Genomic DNA, 16,853 nt, shown 5'->3' on the forward strand with positions numbered 1-16,853 from the left:
CTCTGAGGGACCCCACTGCTCACCATCCCTCCATTGTGAGAACTTACCACTGATTCCTATTCTCTGCTTCCTATTTTTCAGCCAGCTCTAAATCCATAAGAGGACTTGTCCTCTTATCCCATGACTATGAAGTTTGCTTAGCAGTCTTTGGTGCGGGACTTTGTCAAAAGCCTTTTGGAAATCCAAATACCGTATATACTCGGGTATAAGCCGACCTGAGTATAAGCCGAGGTGCCTAATTTCACCCCCAAAATGGGGAAAAATTAGGCACCCGAGTATAAGCCGAGGGTGGGAAAGAAGGCCCTTCCCCCCCCCCGCAGGCTTACCTTACTGGGCCACCGCCGCCTGCCCACGCGCCTTCCCCGCGGGCCAGGAGCGGTCCGTGGGGCCGCCTGAAGGCGCCTGGGGTGGGGTGGGGACAGATCTGCGCCTGCCAGCTGTCAGGCGCAGATCTGTTTAAAGAGCCCGCCCGCCTGCCCCGCGCGCCTTCAGAGAAGCCCCCTGAAGGCGCCCGGGGTGGGTGGGAGGCGCAGATCTCTTTAAAGAACCCCCCCCCCGTGCCTTCATGGAAGCCCCGTGAAGGCGCACGGGGGAATAATCTGCGCCTCCCGGCTGGGAGGTACAGATCTCTTTAAAGAACCCCCCCCCACTGCGCCTTCACGGAAGCCCCGTGAAGGTGCACGGGGGGGAAACAGATGTTTACCTCCCGGCCGGGAGGCGCAGATCTCTTTAAAGAGCCCCCGCGCGCCTTCAGGGAAGCCCCGTGAAGGCCCACGGGGGGCCCGAATTTCCCCCCGAACTCCGCTGAAGTTCGCGGATCCGAAGCGGGGGAGTTCGGACTTCGGCGCGTCCCGAATTTAAACGGGCTGAATTTTGCCGAAGCCGAACTTTCCCGTATTTGTTTTTTCAACAGCCCTACACCTTACCCATTAGCCATGGTGGTGACCTCTCGGGCTTAATACCACCTTTCCTGACCTGTGGTATACAGTCTAGCTGAGCCTCTAGTATTGTGGACTTGAGTAATCCCCAAACCTTTCCTAGAGATTTAACCCTCCTAAATGTTCTTTTCAACTTCCTTTTTACCAGATTTCTCATTTTAGAGAAGTTCCCTCTTTTAAAGTCAAAGGTAATTGTGTGAGATTTCCCAGGCACTTTCCCATATACATATAAATTAAATTTGATATCATTGTGGTCACTATTGCTCAACTACATCCACATCCCACACTAAGTCACTGGCTGCACCACAGACTATTAAGTCCAGGATCGCCTCCCTTCTGGTTGGGTCCATGACCAACTTTTTGAGGGCACAGTCATTGAGGGGGACTTGTGAATTGAAGACTACTGGTTTAGAGGGCAAAACCCAGTCCACTTCAGCAATATTTTTCTTCAGACCATTCTCTGATATCACAACTGGGGTTTCAAAAGGTGTTTAACAGAGAATTTAATGCACTGAGATAACTCATAAGAAATAGTATATTGGCCTGGTCTTTACTGCTTGAGCAATGACATCCAGAGAAAACTAGTCCAGTGGAGTCAAGTATGAATTTTCCTATTACCATAACTGAGACAGGGTTTTGCCAAGTTACATAAGCAATGGCTATGTGCTTAGCACCTCTGGAAGTCAGCCCGGTCTGCTTTTCTGTGTTTTCATAAGCGCACAATGATCCAGACATCCCAAAGAGCTCAAAGTGAGCACACAGGATGAAAAGGGAATTAACCTCTTCTAAGAGCGTAGTCATCAAAATAGTTGCCAGGTCACTTGTCGATGAGATGAGATCGCACACTGTTCCTCTATCCCAATAAGAATTCAGATGAAAGGCATTCAGATAAGGATGGAATGAGAGGCTTAGCTGCCGTTGTGATTTTATTGAATTGGGCTGTTTTATCCCATTCCATTCACATTTCATCATCAACTGGTTTTGGTATGGGCTACATGGATACTCTGATAGTATACCAGTATTAGATTCACAGGGTGGCATTGACTTTTGGAGACTGTTCTAAGGGAGAAAAGATGAAATGATTTTAAGCTTACCTCAGCTTTCTCTTCCCCCTCCCTGTTACTTTCCAAGTAAATGACGAACTCTATCCCTCACCCACACAAAAGTATTTTGTTAAATGAGTGACCTCACACATTTAGATGCTGTCAAATGTTTGATGCTTAGGGTTTTCCTAATTTTATAATTAGAAGGGTGGAACTGTAAATCTCCACCCTTCAGACTTTTGTGTTATACTCCCAGTTTGTTTGCCTATAATGGGCAAGAAAGACATTTTTAAAAGAAATTACTTAATTTATACCCACTTTCCACTCCCAATGGACATTTAGATGCTGTCAAATGTTTGATGCTTAGCGTTTTCCTAATTTTATAATTAGAAGGGTGGAACTGTAAATCTCCACCCTTCAGACTTTTGTGCTATACTCCCAGTTTGTTTGCCTATAATGGGCAAGAAAGACATTTTTTAAAGAAATTACTTAATTTATACCCACTTTCCACTCCCAATGGACATCCAAAATGGCTTACAACATTTCCCCCTCCTTCATTTTATTCTCACAACATCCTTGTGAGATAACTTTATGAGTGTTTTCCTCAAGATTGGCTGGCATGCTATCCAACTGATGTCCAGTATTGACAGACAGACAGACAGACAGACAGACAGACAGACAGACAGACAGACGAAATACCAAGCCCTGGTTTGAGTCAGAAACAGCCAATTTGTTTCATTTCCAGCAAGAGCTAATCAGCCCTTGAACACTGCTATTTTGGAGCAGGGACAGAATTTTTGAACTTTGATTTCCTGTCCTGATAACCCCAATAATTTCCATGTCAACTCTGGCTATATTTAAAAGATTCTAATCAGAACACCCCTACCCATAATAAAGATTTATTTGGAAATGTAAGTTATCATGGTTAAAGAGGACATAAATGGTCAACTCCTTCAACAGATGGCAGTTAGTTTAATTCTGTCCTCCTCACTGACAGCCAACTGCTGTGTTCGTAGCAATTATCGGCTAGCTCTCTGTTTCCAGTAGTATGTAAATGTGGGTCTAGAATTCAAAACACCAGATCAAAATCAGCATTTGACTGTGTATTACAACTATATCCGGTGGAATCTGGGGGGGATGGGGCTTTGTAACTGACAGATGAGATGAGTCCAACTCTCAGTTGTGTGATTGAGGACTCAGAACCACAAGCCTCTTTAGCTAAAATTTTTATTGAAATGAAGAAACAGCCTCCTGGAAAATACTATTACCAGAGAACCATCTACAGGATAGTTACTGACCGAGAACATGCTTGGTATGCTGACAAGCTTCCTGCCTGCCTTTTGCCGATCTAGTAGGAGATGGAGGCCCTCTGGTGGCATTCTACTATGATTACCTTATAACAGAATACATCTGGAAAAGAGGAATGGTGGTTAAGAATAACAACCTTTTTGTATTTGCTGTTAACATCATTAAAGGATGATAAAAGTTGAGGTTTTGTTTTCCAGCCACGTTCAGTGCCCATGTACGTGAATGGCAATTGAGACCTGTGTGAGCATATATGCCCCCCACTGGCCCTGCACAAGTACTCCAGTGGTGTAATTCCTAGGGCAGCATAGAATTAGGCAGCATCAGGGGTGTACCATGGTGGATTGGGAGTGAGTCTGTTTCCAAATACCCTACAGTCCTGAGCACACCCCTGCTGTCAGCACAACAGTGGGGACAGGAAAACTTTTCAGCTCAAGCACCCCCCTCCCCAAGATGCAATGTCTATTTGATAATGTGTCGATGTGCTAGCACACAAAATGGAGCGAGGAGATGAGTGTTGTACTTGTAGACACGCTTGACTAAGTCAAGGTCCAGCAGCTCTGCCAGCATCTCATGAATTCATCTTGGACTCATCTGGTGACAATGCAGGCCTGGGAGGTGATGATGGGAATAAGCCATCCCGGTTGCCTTCTCCTGAAGGGCTGGCCGCAACGATGGTGCCAGTGTCTTGGTTGCTTAGGTGGAGATCTGGCCAAGCAAAATGACTCCTGAAAGGGGGCACATGGATCCCGGCAGACCACTACATGTGGTCCTTGGTGTCCCATTTATTCTGTGCTGCTTCTGCAAAACATTACACATTACTCTCTTTGTGTCTTTTTGGATTCCTTGAGCGCAGCCACCTAACAAAGGGGGAGACCAGGAAGGACACCATTCTCACTGTGGGCTACTGGAGATGCCTAATGCTGTGCCTTGTTCTTATGCAGCCAGTAGGATGAGTGGTTGGAGAACTGCTCCTGAGAAAGTGATGTATGGGTTCTACTCCAGATTTGCACTGCAGTTTTCCTGGCTGCTCTGTGTTGCTGGTCAAAAGATGAGCTTTGCAATCTGGCCAGCATCCCCTTTAGTGGGAAACCAAACCCATGGCTCCACTGGCCACATGAGTGGCTTTCCCCTAGCTTGCATAAGTATTGGTGCTAGAAAGTTCTGTTGTTGCAGCTGACTGATGCATAGACTGATCCCATAGAGTTTTCAAGGAAAGAGATGTGGTTTGCCATTGCCTGCCTCTGGGTAGTGACCCTGGACTTCCTTGGTGGTCTCTCATCCAAATACTAACCAGGGCTGACCCTGCTTAGATTCTAAGATCTGACAAGGTTAGGCTAGCCAGGACCATCTAGGTCTTAGGCACTTTATATCCATGTCGCTTAACCAAAACTTGAAATTATATCAACTGAAACGAATGGCTCCCCGCTTGGAAATCTTTTAGCCAAATGAAAGTGCTATGTGGAATGGTCTTACTCTTTTCCTTAAACTTCCTGTAGGTTTCATCCAACTAGCCAGCGTGGTGTAGTGGTTAAGAGCTGTGGTTTGGAGTGGTGGACTCTGATCTGGAAAACCGGGTTTGATTCCCCCTTCCTCCACATGAGTGGCAGAGGCTAATCTGGTGAACCTGATTGGTTTCCCCACTCCTGCAAACAAAGCCAGCTGGGTGACCTTGGGCAAGTCACTCTCTCTCAGCCTCACCCCCCTCCCAGGGTGTCTGTTGTGGGGAGGAGGAGGGAAGGTGATTGTAAGCTGGTTTGAGTTTCTCTTAAGTGGTAGAGAAAGTCGGCATATAAAAACCAACTCTTCTTCTTCAGCTACAAGGTATTCATGAATATATTCTGCGTACTGCAGTCCCCAAATCTCTTCCCCTAACGGACTCAGGGAACCAAGGAAAAGCATAATTTCAAAATATTAATGTTTAACGAATCATACATAGCCCATTTAGTTCTTGTTAAAACGCATGAGAGTGTAGGGGATATGAGAAATCTATCCCAAATGACAGTGTCTTTGCTTCTGAGATTCACTCACAAGCCCTGTGCTCCGGATTGCACGTAATTTAACACGTGATGATGATGATGATGATGATGCAGGTTATTCTGACTTCATTTATTCAAGAAGACAAATAGCAGACCCAGTTCCAGGAGTGTGGGTATATTTAGAAAGTCAAACATTATGCAGTGAATTTCCATGCACTCAGGGACCTTTTTCCAACAGTGAATGGACAATTTACAAGGGTTGGTCTGCCTTTCCATGTCAATAAAAATCTTAACCAAGGAAGGGCCGTTAGGAGGCAGACAACAGACGTTGCGTTTGGGAGTCTCTTAGTTGGCTTCAAATATAAAGAGCCTTGTGGGATGTTTAGAGCTGCCTTGTAAATCTGTTAAAGAGTTAAACTTTTGTGTTATTTTTCTAGGGAGTAAATTATGGTCCTGTGTCCACATTGGCTCTTCACCATGGTTTTGGGATCTGCTTAAAAGGTTTTGGAAGGTCTTCAGAAGAAGTGAAAGATGGATAGATACGAATGTACAGGTCTTATTATAAATGATGTCACGGATCATGGGGGTGGGGGAAGAATGATCTTTCAAAGAAATTATGACTATCAGAAATTGACAAGAGGCTTGGTGAGGTAAAGTTCAAAATAACAGATTTTATTAATAACAACATAGGATGAGGAGTTAAATAGGCAAATTGGTTTCAGAACGGTAATAGGTTGTTCATAACCCAATAAAGCAGGGATGGGGAACCTCAGGCCCGGGGGCCGTATGCGGCCCCCAAGGACATTTTTTGTGTCCCTGGGGAGCTCTGGGGTCCTGCTGTGGAGGTGGGGCATAGGACGGCCCTCCCTGAGGGTGTTCCTGGGGCTTATAGGGGTGCTGCGGTGCCCTTTGGACCTCCTCTCGCCGACTGTTGGCTGTTGGTTGGTGAGAGGGGAGGGGGAGGGATGCTTCCCCCAAGGCTACCTCCTACAGCTGCGGCGTGCATGAATGCTGCAGCACATTGTGAGCCCTTCTCGCTGCCTGTTGGCTGTTGAGCAGTGAGAGGGAGGGGGAAAGAGGCCGGCGGTTCCCGGCGGCAGAGCATGCATGCGGGAGCCAATTGGGCTTCAGGGGGACCTTTTGTGGACTCTGGGGGGGAGGGCATGGAGACTGGGGCTCGGTCACGCGGGGCTCCGTGTGCCACCGGGTGTATGTGTGGGCGGGGGAGGTGGGGAGGCTGGGGCCTGGTCACGCAGGGCCAGTGTGTGTGGGTGTGTGTGGGGGGGAGGAAGACTTTTCTCTCTTTTCTTCCTCTTTTTCTGTCACTCTCTCCTTTCTCTCCCCCTTTCTCCCTCTTTTTCTGTCTCTTTCTTTGTCTCCCTCCATCCTTTTCTTTCTTTCCCTCCGTCCTTTTCTTTCTTTCTTCCCCTCTCTCCATTTCTTTCTCCCTTTCTCGCTCGTTCTCCCTCCCTCCCTTTTCCTCTTTCTCTGTTTTCCTTCCTCCCTTGACGATCAACTGTGGGCTGTGCCCCCTGGCACCTCGTTTGCTGGGGCCCACCGCTGGCTGCCCTCCTGCCTGGGAGGGGGGCACCCTGCAGGCCTTCTCTGTGTGGCCTCCCCTGGGGTTGCCAACCTCCAGGTGGTGGCTGGAGACCTGGCAACCCTAGCCTCTCCCCCCCACCGGGAGATCTATACCTGGTATGGCCCCTGAATGATGTCATAAATGTGCAAATGGCCCTTGACAGGAAAAAGGTTCCCCACCCCTGCAATAAAGAGTAGGCACTTCACACTTAAATATATGTACACAAGAGAGAGTTGGATTGTTTCAGATGGCAATTCAATTACTCTTCAGAAATGCTAGATACTTGATTCACTGACTGAGACGCTTGCTTAAGTTTGACAGTTTCTTATTTAGATTTCACTCAAGATTACTTAAAACACATGTTAACTTCCGTTTCTGGAGGAAGGAACTACAAGAAACACTTCTCCAGTTTAATCCTAAACTGGACTGGGCTCACTCTTGACTTCAGAGAATAATTATCCTCGACCCTTTTAAGGATTCTTCACAATACACCTGAGTTGACTGCCCTCTCCCTGGTTTTGAGAACTCTCCTTCAGAGCTATCTCCCAATTTCAATACCAAGACGCACTCTAAACACTAAGAGATGTTGCCTCTATAAACCCATTCCTGATCCTTTGTTGATCAAACAACTTAAATAGTGTTCCTTTGATTTTTTACTCCTGAGGCCAAATCCTCCTCAGGCAGCCCACGGCTCTCACTAGCTGCTTAGAGCTCTATCTGTGCTGAAATCCCCTGATGAACTGACCCCTCTCTCACATAAGAGTTCTGAATGTTACAATTTCATTACCCACTCCCAGAATTCTTTAGCTGTCACTCAAATGCCTCTAAGGCAAGAACCGCCTCCTGGATTTTTGGCAAGACGATTTCCTGTGGACCTTTTCCTGGGGGTGGGTGGGCACATTCTTCACTCATTCCCCAGGCCGGTTACTTGCTAAAATCATTCCCCGGCTGCTTGTTGTTCCAGATGGGGAAAGATACACCTATTTTTTTTCCTTTTTCCTTGCAACACAAAAAGCAACAGGAGTGGAATAATTTTGAGGGGAAATGGCACAAGGAATGACACAAGGTTAAGCTTGCCCTAGCCCACGCGCCATTGTCTGGTTTAGCCTGCCTCACCTGCACGTGCATTTTACAAAACAAACACAATAAGAGACACACAACTGAGAATCGTGACTCATTTGGGGGCCTTAGGGGAAGGGCCAGTGCCAGTCCTTTTTGCGCCCTAGGCAAGGCTAAATACTTGTGTCCCCCCATACACACAATGCTAACCAATTAAAAAAAAAAGATGTCTTGCAGAAAAAATAAAAGCCTGATGCATTCCTACAAAACTTTTTATAAGACATAATTAATTATATTCCATAGCACTGTTGTGCTACTTATCTTAAAATAAAAAATAGTCAGTTGCATTTTTTCAAAAAACTAATGTTTAAAACGGTGCCCCTCAGGCCAGTTCTGCGCCCCTCTAGAAGTATGGGTGAACTGTAAGCTGAATGTGAGGTCTGCGCCCTAGGCGACCGCCTAGTTCGCCTAATGGTAGCACCGGCCCTGCTTAGGGGGCGAGTGACTGTACAATGTGTTTATCCATGGATTGGGATATCAGAAAGTAGGCTGGAACTCAGTCCTTTCCCAAGACTTCTGGCTTTAACTTGACTGTTTTAATAATGCAGAATTAGTAAGGGAGGAGAAAGTATAGTCTGTGGAGAGTCAACTCCTCTGCAACTGAGAAGGTGGTTGTTTTTTAAATAACGCTAGATAGCCAGCAAAGAGAAAAGTTGATAAAACAGGGAATTGTTTTCTGGGCTGTTTACAGAAAACCTTGTGTGGGTTCTGTGGGGCTAATTCAAGAACAGAACTTGCAAGGTGGAGTTGCCTGCAAACAAACTTTCTTTAACTCAAAACCCTCCAACGCTCAGACCAATATAATAAGGTCTATACAGCTAAACACATAGGGAAGAGGGATCAGAAACTAGTAATACATAATCTCTGAATTCAGTAAGGAACTGGTTCTTGCACGCAACCGCTCTGTGGTAAACCAAATCTACCAACGTGCCATATTCTTGCAACATACTGTGTTCCAAAGAATAATTGTCAGAAACTCTGTTCCATTTGTTCTAGCATTTGTGGCATTCATACATTATTCTTCTCAAGGCTAAAAATGGCAAATTAGCTAGATTAGTGGGGGGAAATGCATGTTCGCAAGAACCTAAACAGTGATCAATGCAATGGTCACCTCCAGGCTGGACTACTGTAACTCATTCTATGTAGGGCTATCCTTAAGGCTGCTCTGGAAACTACAACTGATCCAGAATGCAGCGGCGAGTGTCCTTATGGGGTCCCCATAGAGAGCACATATCCAACCGCCAGTGGCTCTGGCTCCAGGTTGAATACTGGATCAGGTTTAAGGTTTTGGTATTGACCTTTAAAGCCTTAAACAGTCTGGGACCATCATACCTACGGGACCAATTCTCCAGATGCTCCCCTCAGAGGGCATTATGCTTTTCTAATAACAATATTAGTGGTCCCCAACCTGAGAAGTATCTGACTTTACTCAACCAGGGACAGAACTTTTCCAGCTCTGGCTTCGACCTGGTACAACTCTGTTGTGTGAGACTCAGGCCCTGAGGGACAGCGACAGTTCCATCATAGCTGGCCTCTGTTCCATCTTTAGTTTCATCTTTTTGCTCCATTGTTACTTATCCCACCTTCTCATCTGATTGTGTGGGTGCCAGTATTATTGTGGAAGGCACCATCAGGATTCTTGGTTTTAAATTGTGATTTTGTTTAGGTTTTATCATAAGTTTTAATTATAATATTGTATTATGAGGCATTGTAGCTAATTGAAATATGTTGATGCTGTTTTGGATGTGAGCTGCCCTAAGCCTTATCCAAAAGGCAGGGAAAGAGTGAGATAAAAATCTAATAAACAAACAAACAAACAATAGCAAACTCTCAAGACATCCTAAACAAACCTGAACAATAGTTTAATGTTAAAATCCGCAACCAAACAACTAACAATCTGGTCAGCAGGTCAAGTTTGCTTCCATTTTTATTATGAAGTTTTTATAAGAGTGGCTTCTGGCTGACTTTAAATACATATGTGCATATTCTTTAGACAAACTGATTTGAAGGCAGTCTTTATTCAAATGACTTCAAGGCTCAGCAGCACTGATAGTCATCCTTGTTTTTAAAGATATGCACAAAAATTGTCTAAATGAGATAGCATATAATTCATTCCAGGCAACAGCCAAACATTTACAGCTAGATGCCTTAACAAAGATTTGGGCTGAGCTGCCATAAATATGCAGATAACACTCTTATCTCATACTTCCAGCAGATCCCAGAGAGGCTGTGGAGTGTGAACAGCTATGCTGAGGCAGATCTGGAATGTATGAGGGCTAACAAACTGAATCTTAATCCCAAAATCTCTAAAGAAGCAGGTTTATCGCTTGGGGGTCCTCCAGTGGTTCATAGCTTGGGGGTCCTCCAGTGGCGGTGGTGACCAGTGGTGCCTTTCACCAGCTGAGGCTGGTGAGCCAGCTGCAGCCCTTCCTGAAAGGGGTGGGGGAGAGATCTTGCCCCTAGTAACATCTAGATTTGATTACTGCAATGAGCTCTACGTGGGGCTGCCTTTGAAGAATGACCAGAAGCGACAGTTGGCATAGAGTGCTGCAGCCAGAATGTTTCCTGGAGTGGGACACAGGGGCCAAATCACTCCAGTCTTGTCCCTTCTACAATGGCTCCCAGTTTGTTTCTGGGCTGAATGCAAGGTGCTGGTATTGATCTTTAAAGCCCTACAAGGTTTGGGGCCAGCATAGCTTAAGGACGTTCTTCTTCCATATGAACCTACCTGTCCAGTCCAGTCACCTTTGGAGGCCCTACTTCAGGTGCCCCTGTCATCTGGGGGTACATGGGCAGCAACACGAGAAAAACACAGTTGCGCTTACCTGTAACTGCTGTTCATCAAGGTCTTCTGTGCAGACAGACATTGGGCACCAAAATTTTGTCATTCCCTCCCCAGGGAGATTCATTTGACTCCCTCTACTGTTGTCTTCTGCCAGCAGGTGAAGGCTTTTTTGTTCTGTTTGGTATATTCCCACTAACTATTATTAGCCTCCACCCTGGTTTTTAGTGTTTTGTCTGTTTATATTGTTCTATTGTACTGTTGTATATATAACAGAGCCAGCATGGTGTAGTGGTCAGTGGTGGACTAAGAACTGGGAGAACCAAGTTCAAATCCCTACTCTGCCAGGGAAGCTTGCTGGTTGACCTTGGGCCAATCACACTCTCTGCCTAACCTACCGCACAGAGTTGTTAGGATAAAATGGAGAATAATGTAAGCCATTTGGTGCCCCCATTGGGGAGAAAGATGGGACATAAATGAAGTAAAGTTTGATATTCAATGCCCTGGGTAGAATGGCAGCATACAAATGTTTTAAAGATATAAAAATCAATAAGTCCTGCTTCATCCACAGCACTGATGCTGTGTCCAGGTCTATGCTGGTGTAGTTTATGCCAGTGGGGCTCACTGCTAGCATATCTCTGGTTATGCTGACATAAGGGTTAGTCTATATATCCTAAATTGTTTTGGGATGGGATTTAGGATGGAGCTCATGGTGTTGCATACCAGTACATTTTTGGTTGATTTCTTTGCACCCTGAGCAACCTGTCTTGAGAACACAACCATTTTGACTCCAGGAGCCAACATTTTAAGAAACACAATCCTGATAAGGTTAAGGTTGCAATCCTGAGTGGGGGAGGCTCCTTAGGAGCCTACTTAACCCAGGATAAGGGGCACTTACGCCATCACGGGTGGCATCCACGCCAGTCCCAGGACACGACGCAGTGGGGCTTGGGCGACATCACTGCCTCCTGGTAGTGCTTTAGTGGCTCAAGTCCCTGCACCACGTCCTGTGGGGCGGTCCTAGGGCAGAGCTGCCTTTAGGCAGCTTTCTAACCCCTTTTGCCCCGGGAACACCCCTTCTCACAACGGCATAACTATGCCACCTTTTTGGTGGCGTAGCCCCGTTGATTACAATGGGGGATTTTCAGGTAAGTTTTATTTTATTTTTTTTGTAAGTTTTGTTTTGTGGCTAGAAATGCTATGTGGCTGCGATGTGACTGTGCCTCTCCCAGCTGCCATCGAACTACCCCCCACTTTGGATTGCACTGCCCATGTCCTTAAATTATTTTGAAATCAATAGTATTTAAGTGCATTTTATACTGCCTGACTTACACTGAGGATTTTGTTTATATAGTATTTTCAAATAGTCAGTTGTCAAATAAAGTGTATCGTCTGGCTTTCTCATCCTAAAAATACTTTGACTGCATATAAAGGTATAAAAAGACTTAGCACATATCTGAAGGACCATCTCTCTCTCTCTATGCCCCTGAATGCCAAGTATGGTCCTTTGGTTGCTCCCAGTGTGGTGTAGTGGTTAAAAGCAGTAGACTCTAATCTGGAGAACCAGGTTTGATTCCCCACTCCTTCACCTGAGCGGCGGACTCTAATCTAGTGACCCGGGTTGGTTTCACCAATCCTACACATGAAGGAAGCTGGGTGACCTTGGGCTACTTACAGTTCTCTCTGAACTCTCTCAGCCTCACCTACCTCACAAGGTGTTTATCAATTATTATTTTACCTTCTTTCCTTATTCTTACTATTGGCACCTTTTTCTCCCTTTGTTTAAGCTGTCAGGCTAACAACTTACCAGGTTTATTAGTGTGTTCAAAAAATCTTTGCCTATTAAACATAATTTTATTTTCCATTTCCGTTGTTATCAATAACTCATATTGTTGTTGTAACCTTTTCAGGTTGTTAACCTTTTCTTGCTTAACTAATTTATCTTGAGCTTTCTTTATTTGTATTTCTTCTAGCTTAATTTTCTCTAATATAATTTTCTTTTGTTTTTCTTTAATCTTAAATCACCTCGTTTTGTTGAATCAAAAGCCCTCTAGTTACTGCTTTACCAGCATCCCATACCGTCATATCTATAATCCCCTTATCAACATTTTCAATAAAATAGTTTAATATCTATTTTTAATTTTTCTACAATCTTTCTATTTTTTAATAAATAATCATTTACTGACCATGGTCTGTATTTCTTATCACCTATCTTAATTTTTATCATAATGGCATTATGATCCGATAATACCCTTGGTAATATCTCTGGACTTTCTGAAATATTCATTAAGGTTTTAGAAAGCCATATCATATCTATTCTCGAATAGGTAAGGTGTCTGTGTGAAAAATATGTATAAGCCTTTTTTCCTCCATTTAAAAGTCTCCAGATATCAAACATTTCCCATTGGTTCGTCATATTAGTAAAAATACCAGGCATCCTACCATCACATTTCAGTTTCTTTTTCTTTACAGATCTATCCAGTTTTGGTTCTATTTCCCCCGTTAAAATCCCCCATCCAAATCATTTTCTCAGTACCATACTCAGCCAATAACAAAGCTAAATCATTAAAAAAAAAATTTTGTTTCATATTAGGAGCATAAATACCAACCGGGTCGGAGAGAAACAGCGGCGGTAAGCGTGAGAATCGCGCTCCAGTGAAGGGCTGCAGGGGGGGCAAAAGATCATTCCCCCCCCCCGTGCAAAGCAGCACCCCTCGGTGAAAGAGAGGGTGCGGAGAAGGCGGGAGCGAGCGCGCCGTCCTAGAAGCGATCCCTACCGAGAAATCGGCGGGGATTGCTTGGACGTGCAGCAGCTCAGAAGCGGATGCCATTACTTCCCTTGCTGACAGCCGAGACGAGCCGCGGGGATTCTCCGATCTTAATTCCAATGCAAGTACTTTCACTTCTACTTATATCAGAAATCACAACCGAGGTGTCTAACAGGATTCGTTTAGAAAAAAACTTTTTATAATATCTGCTACAACTCCAGTAACAGGACCTGAGCTGAACCTGGCTTTTTGCCAGCTGGATTGTGCAGTTTAAATTCCAGCTGTGCCAACTACAGAAACCTAACAGATAAGTGAGGGGGAAAATGACTGGAAAGAGATGAAGGTTTAATAAATGCTGCAATCCAGTAACTGATTCTTCTCTAAGGTCTGGACATTATATCAAATTGGAGGTTCAATTTAATACTGAAAAGACACTTATGCTGACTAACTAGTGTGCAGAGCCCATCACCCCCCTCTTTTTTTAGATTATAACAGCTCAGATCTAATGGGAGATAAAAAAGAATAGCATCCTAAAGAGCTTTTGAAACAACAACTGCAGCAGGCTTCACACCAAACAAGGAGAGCTTCTGTTTCTAACATATATTTGGTGTCAACAGTTTCATCTCCTCCAACAACAGCCTCTGGGATGGCTAAGATGGCACCTAAACCGAAACTGCCTGAAGACACTCTCAACTCACTTCATGAGATGATGACTAAATCTTTACAAGAGAGTGCGGCTATAAAAGAAGCAGTCAACCAAAATGCAGATGCTATTTTTGCTTTAAAGAACTCAATCATCTCTTTAACCCTAAGACAAGACAAAGTGGAAACCAAACTGCAGGAATGTGTTCAGGACAGCAAAGAAGTCAAAAAGAAGGTGGACACTCTGGAACTTTCAGTGGAATCTATGCAGGAGAGAAAAGAGAAAAGGGAGGACCAAATTGCTATGTTAGAACTTAAGGTCAAAGAAAATTTTATTCAGATACGTGGGCTGAAAGAGTCATCTGAAGGAACAGATTTAAAAGGTTTTTTAAAACTACACCTGGCAGAATTTCTACAAGACCAAGATGTCATTGATGGTACGATTGTGACAGCTTACAGAGTTAACTCAGCTTATGCTAGAAATAATAAGGTCCCAAGAGACTGCCTTATTCAGCTTTTTTCTAGAAGTCATCGGGATCTTATTCTGAATCAATATTATAAAAGCTCATTCACAATAAATGGTGTTTCTTTGAGAATTATGAAGGAGATCCCTACCAGGTTACTCAGAAAAAGAAAAGATTTTGCGGAAATTGTGGAAAGACTGAAGCTTAATGGTATTCAACATAGATGGGAGTATCCTCAAGGCATTTCTTTTTTTTTCAAAGCTAGAAGATACAAGATTATTGACACTCTTAAGGCTCAGCAATTCTTGAGAAGATATGACAAAGACCTCCCAAAATCTTCAAAACAACCTGTTCCAAGAGACACACCAGAAGAAGACAAATCTGAACAAGCATCTGGAGGTGTCAACCCACCAGAAATACCAGAAGAGGAGTCTCCTTCAGAAAATGGCTGAGCTGTTTTCTTTTTAAAGACTACAAGGGGGGAGGGTGGGTGGGGTCTAAATAGATATAAATTGGGGGAAAGTACGGATGGGAAGAATTGTAAACTGATATGTTAAAAATATTGTCGTGGAACATTAATGGTTTGAATTCTCCCAACAAGAGGAGAAAGGTATTCTACTATTTACAAAAATCAAAGGCAAGTATTTTTTGTTTACAGGAAACACATATGGTACCTAAGGATGTAATAAGATTGGAGAATCTGAAATTAGGGAAACTATTTACATCCTGTAATGAAAAAAGAAAAGTCAATAGAGTGGCTATGTATGTTCCTTTGACATTGGAACCAAAGTTAATTTATAAGGATAAGGAAGGTAGAATCTCAATTTATACTTCATACTGTGAAGAAAGTTTTGGTTGTATTTCAGTACTATTAAGGAGCCTCACAACAAGATACAGCATGCATGTAAGACTCAGAGTTTATCGGGAATTCTAGAAAACTACTTGAGGCCCTATCTCTTTTAGCCAGCGTTCAGTATAAGACAACACTGACTCAGCAGAAAGTATAATACATATATATGAAAAGCTGCAGTTCTAAAGATAATTACTGAAGTCAGTGATCTTTACTTCTGATTAGGCTTGCTTTCAGTGAGCCTGCAAATATGTAGAGGCATTTGCACTTCAGTTATTTCAAAAACTAGAGATCTTAGAAACAAAGCAGAATACAGGTCATGTTATCTACCTCTCCATAATGCATGCCTGAAACAGTTTACAACAATGTAAAAGGATAAAAACCACATCATAAATAAGTACAATCCATAGCAATTTGTTGCCATGACTGATCAGTTCCCTTCCTTTTTTTCTTAAAGCTAAATAAACTGTGCCTTTGACACACATTTACAGAAAATAAAATCTTTTAACAAATGCTGTGACAACAAACATGGTATGAGTGGAAAATCTGACAGTTAAACAGGTCCATGTACCAATAACTGAGAGATTTTGCACAGCATGTATTATATGTACATGCCGGATAGTTTCAGGTTGTGATTCTACATATAACTTCAATTATCTGCAAATATCCAACCACATAAGGAAAATTTTGCCACACACCACGCGCACACACTTGATCTTAGCCAAAAGGCCGAGAAGAGAATTTGGCCACACAAGTTTAAAGCTGTCAAATCAGGGCATGAAAGCATTTTCCTTACCATATGGTAACCCATCACTAGTAACAACTAACTTTGTAAGAACTTGTATGCTTTAAAGCTCTGGCCGATAACTCTTTTGACCGGAATAGGGAATAAGTAAATGGTGGACTACTGGCCTGCTGGCAAGTTCAACAACTGCAACATCTTTTTAACCTATGTAAAATGGCTGTAGAAAAAAGGAGAGGAGGTAACAAATAAGAGGAGAAACCCCCTTTCTTCCAAATTAAAAAATCTTCCTAAATTAATTAGTTTCCACTTCAGAACAGGAAGAAACTGAGAGTGGCTTCAAATGTTTGCTGTAGCTACGTTGATGTTACGCCACCATCTCCTGCAGTATCAACATAAGGAGCAAACACATGTCTACATGAGCAATGGGCACACCCAAGAGGGCTGCTGCCAATCTGGCTGCCCGTAGCATCCATTTACCCTTCATAAATTACATGTTTACTGCATGAAACACTAATATTTATTTACTTCATTTATACCCCCTTTTTCTCCCTAGTGGCAACCCAAAGTGGCTTACAACATTCTCTCCTCCATTTTATCCTCACAACAACCCTTTGAGGTAGGCTGAGAATGTGTGAC

Source organism: Euleptes europaea, chromosome 1 (assembly GCF_029931775.1).
Source record: "Euleptes europaea isolate rEulEur1 chromosome 1, rEulEur1.hap1, whole genome shotgun sequence".
NCBI classification, from domain to species: domain Eukaryota; kingdom Metazoa; phylum Chordata; class Lepidosauria; order Squamata; family Sphaerodactylidae; genus Euleptes; species Euleptes europaea.